This window comes from Dipodomys merriami, unplaced genomic scaffold (genome assembly GCF_024711535.1).
Source record: "Dipodomys merriami isolate MVZ:Mamm:240054 unplaced genomic scaffold, mDipMer1.0.p SCAF_141, whole genome shotgun sequence".
NCBI lineage: Eukaryota > Metazoa > Chordata > Mammalia > Rodentia > Heteromyidae > Dipodomys > Dipodomys merriami.
Genome location: NW_027202727.1, coordinates 1,701,969 through 1,708,128, shown reverse-complemented (window position 1 = coordinate 1,708,128; position 6,160 = coordinate 1,701,969).

Below are 6,160 nucleotides of genomic sequence, written 5' to 3'. Positions count from 1 at the left end.
CATTGGTAAATGTAAGGATTAGGATTTGAACCGAGAGCCTATGTTGACATGTTGGCTTATGGCTTCCCTGATAGCCTGCCAGCCATCAGCAATGGCAGGCCAGCTCCACTTTGAAACCATGTCATTCAGACCCAGGATGGTCACCATGTAAAGAAAAAAATTGTAAAACCCTGAGCCCTCTACAGCTCCCCATTTTTTGTGCTGTTCTGCTTTTTTTCCTTCTGCAAGCCCCCTGGGCCTAGGGTCCCAGGATCAGCTTTGGGTCTCGAGGCTGCACCCCAGCCTAGGGAGAGTGAAGCTGAGTCAGAGTTACCATGACCTGAGATCAAGCCCCATGGTTGGCAAAATTAATTAACTAACTAATTAATTAATTAATTAACTAACTAAATTGAAATAATAAAGCTCCTTGGTTTAGAATTTCTGCCAGTTTTCTTTAATAGCCTGGGATTTGAACTCAGAGTTTTGATGAATCCGTAGCAATGTGACAGAATGTGCAGAGTTGCCAATATTTGAGTTCAATCCCCATGCCAAGCCTAAAATAAATAAGTCACTGACCTCACCAGGGAAGTTAGTTGTGAAGATAGGAGGGAAGGGATGGTAGGGGAAAAACAAACGAGGAGGCAACAATACTCAATAGGAAATGTACTCATTACTTTGCTCATGTAACTGTGACCCATTTGTACAACATTTTTAAAATAAAAAACGTACAAAAAATTATGTAGTGCTCAAAAAGCACTTTGGAGTTAAGGGATGTATGTCTGAACAGCTGTACAAAATTCTATACTGATTTTTTTTTCAGTGTTCAGTATGGAACTGAATAAACATAACTGTTTCTGTTACAAATATTAAGTCACTGTCTTGGAACTGGGGCCAGTATTTCTGCCATTGCTGGGATTTGAGCTCACTGTCCATGTAACTCTTTTGCACCTTGGGTGAAGGCTAAGATCCCTGTCCTTGAGGAAAAGATTTTCAAGTTAGAGTTCCCAGGGCCTGAATTAAGACCCTGCAATAGAAAAAATATTTGTGTACATGTGTAATATAAGATATATAGGTAAATATGTATGTATATTTCATATTATGATTATTATTATTAATTTTGTATTTAATTTTCATTTTACTCATTTTATTGTTTATTGTATTTAGTATTATTATACACATAATATTTATTATGTTGTGTATATATATTATAAAATTATACACAATAATTCAGTACATTGACTAATTTTCATTAATACTTTATTAAGTTTTGAAATATAATACTTAATTAAATGGAGGCATTTGTCAAGTCATCATTTGGTTAGAGTCTGTCCCCAGTATGAGTTTTGTCTTATTTATCTTTGGACAACGTCCTATAAGGATTTGTTTAGATGATTTATACTCAGAAGCCTTTTCTTGTGGATAGGCAAGTTGAGGGATAAAATCGTAAGGTTGGGTCTGGAAATGTGGCTTAGTGGTAGAGATCTTGCTCAATATGCATGAATGCCAGGGTTTGAATCCTCAGTGCTACATACTCAGAAAAAGCCAGAAGCTGTGGTGTGGCTCAAGTGATAGAGTGCTAGCCTTGAGAAAACGAAGCTCAAAGACAGTATCCAGGCCCTAATTTCAAGCTCCAGGTCTGGCAAAAACAATACTCCAGATTCCAGTGGCTCTGGAAACCTACTTTCTCAGGAGGCTGAGATCTGAAGATCACAGTTTGAAGACAGCCTAGGGAAGGAAAGCCTGTTAGACTCTTACCTCCAATGAACCATCAAAAAACCCCATGTGGCACTGTGGCTCAAGTGGTAGAGTGTTTGCCTTAAGCTGAAGCGCTCAGAGACAGCACCCAGGCTTCAGTTTGAGACACACAACTGGAAAAAGATTGAGGGATAATCAAAATAATTTTTTTGCTATTTTTTCCTATTATTTTGCTATTATTTCCTATTTTTTCCTATTTGCTACTTATGAAAATATGTTTAGGAAAATGAATGCTGATGTACACCAGAATTGGAGTCAGACCTCAAGGTTCAAGTGTAGCACATCCATAAGCCCAGCCTCTCAGACTCTAGCATTATAAACTTATGTCCTACAGGGTTCTGAAAGGCACATTGTTGAAAGTCTTAATATGCTCCCCAAGCACTTTGTGATAAGCAGTTGACTTGTATTGTCAATGTCATTACAGTTCTGACCCTAGCAGAGAACCAATACCTCACGCCCATCAAGCTTGCTCAGGAGGCTGAGGTCTCTCATAGGGTGAAACCAGCCAAGGCAGGGAAGTCTAGGACATTCTGATTTCCTGTTCTGAAAGGTCAGATGCTTAAGAAATTCATGTTTCACTTGGTGATGAGAAGTTACTTGCACTCTAAATGTTTTTGGAGTTCTTGAGCTACAGAAGAAGGAAAGAAATATTATTGACCCAATCAGGATTCAAATGAAGTTCTCAGGATCCAAGCCCTAACTCTGTTAGCTGGAAGAACTCCAGTGTAACACTGTATTTGAAGGACAGCAAACAGTTTCAAAAGCCAGGCTAGGTGCAGAGAACTAGGCCTCCAGGATTAGGAGGCAGAATATACACATTCATCACGGAAGTGAGCTGCAAAACCACTTCATTCATTCCAGGCACAGCCAGCAATGGGGGCAACCTGAAACATTTGTTAGAGTTACAGCAGGATCAGGCTTTTCTCACTCTCTTCAAACATTGATTAATTAACCTTCCTTCCTAATGTGAAGGGAGCCTCAGGCTATCTTTAGATTACCAATAGAGAGCCAGTCTAGTGCTGGAGAGGGGAGTAACAGAGTAGAAAACCCTGCTCTCTAGTCTCAGGGAGTAGGTTTTTGACTCTCAATTTGTCAAGTTTGAAGGCCCTTCTACCTCTGCCAGTCCATTCTCCTTACTTCATTCTCTACATCATTAATGCAAATCCCCAGTCCAAGGAGGGGCAGGGCCATTTCTCTTCTGTCTCCAAGCACCTGAGTTAGAACCTGGCTCTACCCTCTTGACTCTGGGGCTCTTGGATGCCTGAGAAGTCGGACAGAGACAGTCATCCTGCTCTGCATTTGTGTGAAGGCGATGCTGGTGTCCTGGCGCACTGCAGAAAGCCTCATGACTGGGAATGTTCCCTTCTTTCCTTCTGACGTCAAAAACAGATTCATCTATCAACTTTCTTTCCTTCCTTCCTTCCTTCCTTCCTTCCTTCCTTCCTTCCTTCCTTCCTTCCTTCCTTCCTTCCTTCCTTCCTTCCTTTCTTTCTTTCTTTCTTTCTTTCTTTCTTTCTTTCTTTCTTTCTTTCTCTCTCTCTCTCTCTCTCTCTCTCTCTCTCTCTCTCTCTCTCTCTCTCTCTCTCTCTCTCTCTCTCTCTCTCTCTCTATTTCTTTTTATCTATCTACCTACCATCCTACCTAGGTAGCTATCTCTTTGCCAGTTGTTGGGATGAATTCAAGGCCTGGGAATTGTCTCTAGCACTCTGGTACTTGAGCCACAGCACATATTCTGGCTTTGTCTGTGTACAGGTGCCTGAGGAATTAAACCCAGGGCTTCTTGCATGCTAGGCAAGCACTCTCTCATTAATACATATTCCCAGCTCCTTCATTTTTTTCTTAATGGTAGTTTTTACATAAGTATGCTACCATTTTATGTTCTCAAGTTTAATTTTCTGAATACCGGTTACTTCTAAGAAACCTGATCTCTTCCCTTGCCAGATATGTGATTGTTCCTGGATTGCCCTCATAATAAAATGTAAATAAAGGCTGCTGAGAGCTTCAGTGTGCATCATATAAAGACACAGGCCTAGAACCCTGGAAGAGAAAAGCATTGGGCCTGAAATGAAGAGAATGATGCAGTATGTACAACTAGCATATCTGAAAAATAAACCAGTAAATAAAAGCAGAGTTTGCACTATGGATGGTAATATATATACACACATAAGTAGGTAGGGCACTGATACATAAACTTGGCCTTCTCTTTTTGAATGTTTTTGTGGTCATCCCAGGATTTAAACTCAGGGCCCGATGTGTTCCTGAGCTGTTTTGCTCAAGGCTGAGTCTCTACCACCACCACAGCTCCACTTCCTGCCAGCTGGTAGTTAATTGGACCTAAGCAATTCCCAGGCTTTCCTGCCTGGTCTGGATTGTATCTCCTACTCAGTTTTCTCTCTCAAAGCTGGAGCTCTACCCTCTGGGCCATTGCTTCACTTCCGGTTCTCTGGTGGTTTATTGGAGAAAATAGTCTCAGAGACTCTCCTGCTCTGCTGGCTTGAATGGCGTTCTCCTGAGAAGGCTTCAAATGGTTTCCTCAGGAATTCACTGAGGAGCCACTCCACACAAACCCTTAGTCTAAATCTCGAGGAGTACTAGAGAAAAATGGAAACATTGTTATACCCCAGTCACAGGACCCCCACCAAAAAGACCACCGAGGGTCAGACTTTACAGCTGTTTTAAGGTTTTATTTAAACGGGCTGCAGCTCGGGTCTCATCCTACACTCCAACACAGCAGCACCTAGGAGAAGAGCCCAAAGGTAAAGATTTGCAGAGTTTATAAAGGCACACAACCAACCAGGTGTTTAGATTACCACCACGTGTTGCTCTGCTAGAAACAAGCAACAAGTGGTCACTGCCTCAAAACTTTAACCCTTCATTCCCCCCCTTGACTTATGGTCTTGTGGCTCCAGCCTCAAACTAAACTCCAACAGCTCTTGATCTTGAATGGGTATGGTCCCTAACTGACCTTAGCCATACTATTAAACAACAATACCAATAATAATCAGCTCATTTTTTCTTGAGTTTTATGCAGTGGTTGGATAGGATGCTTGGAGACTTCCCATGTTTCCCCACGGTTGTCCAGGTCAAAGGGATCTGCTGGTCTGGGGTGGGAGCAGTGGATCCAAGCAGCAATGCCATCCACTTAAGGGCAGTAGGTGTAGCCAGTAGCACCATGTAAGTTCGCTTCCATTGTGGTTCCAGAAATATCAGGTTGTGTCTTCCAACAAACACCCAGTCCCCTGGTTTAAACAAATGGCGGGGGGTAGGAATAGAAGCAGAATCATATAATGCTCTAAGCTGGGTCCACATCCTCTTATGCACCATCTGTAGTCAAGCTTACACAGAAATTCAATATCATCCAAATCAGCAAGCAATTCAGTCTGAAGGGTAGGGATAATGGGTGGAGGGTGTCCATACATTATTTCAAAAGGAGTAAAGCAAAGCTGATAGGGTGAATTTCTTACTCTAAACAGGGCAAAAGGTAACAGCGATACCCAGTCTGGGCCAGTCTCCAAGGCCAATTTAGTTAAGGTCTCTTTTAGAGTCCAATTCATTCTTTCTACCTGCCCTGAACTCTGGGGTCTATAAGCACATTGCAATTTCCAATCCATCTCCAGTGCCACGGCTATTCCCTGACTTACTTTTGAGTCGAAGGCTGGTCCATTGTCCTACCCAGTTGTGGTTGGGAGCCATCCCTGGGTAGGATTTCTTCCAGGATCTTCTTAGATATGACGTTCACAGTCTCATGCTTTGTTGGGTAGGCTTTTACCCATCCTGAAAAGGTGTCTACAAAAACTAGCAAATATTTATATCCAAATTTTCCAGTTTTAATTTCTGTGAAGTCTACTTCCCAATACACACCTGGCCTATCTCCATGGAGATGAGCTCCTTTTGTAACCAGTTGATTAGGGGCATTGTTGAGTTGACAGGCTTTAAAATTTTTTAACAATGTCCTCAATGAGTTGATTTCCTTGCCTGATTTTTACTTCTGAGAGTAGGAACAAGTTCTCCATTCTTTGGGTTCCCATGTGAGAGACCCGATGGATTCTCATAAGAAACCTCTTGTCCAATCTTTGTGGCAAGATAAGCTTTCCCTCACCAGTTTTCCACCAGTCTTTATCTCTTTCTCTGTTTGGGGGTTTATAGGCCATGGAAATTTTCTTTATCCACTCCAAGTCTTCTTGGGAGTATTGAGGCTCAGGAGGCAAAACTTGTGGCCCTGGGCTGGAGGCCCACCTCCTTAGCTGCCTGATCGGCCAAGTTATTTCCTTTGGTTATTGAATCAATTACCTTTTGATGGCCAGGAAAGTGCATAATGGCAATATTTGCTGGTTCCCATAAGGCCCGGATGAGGCTTAAAATGTCTTTTTCGTTTATAATAACCTTTGCCTCAGCTGTCAACAGCCCCCTCTCTTGGTAAATGGCT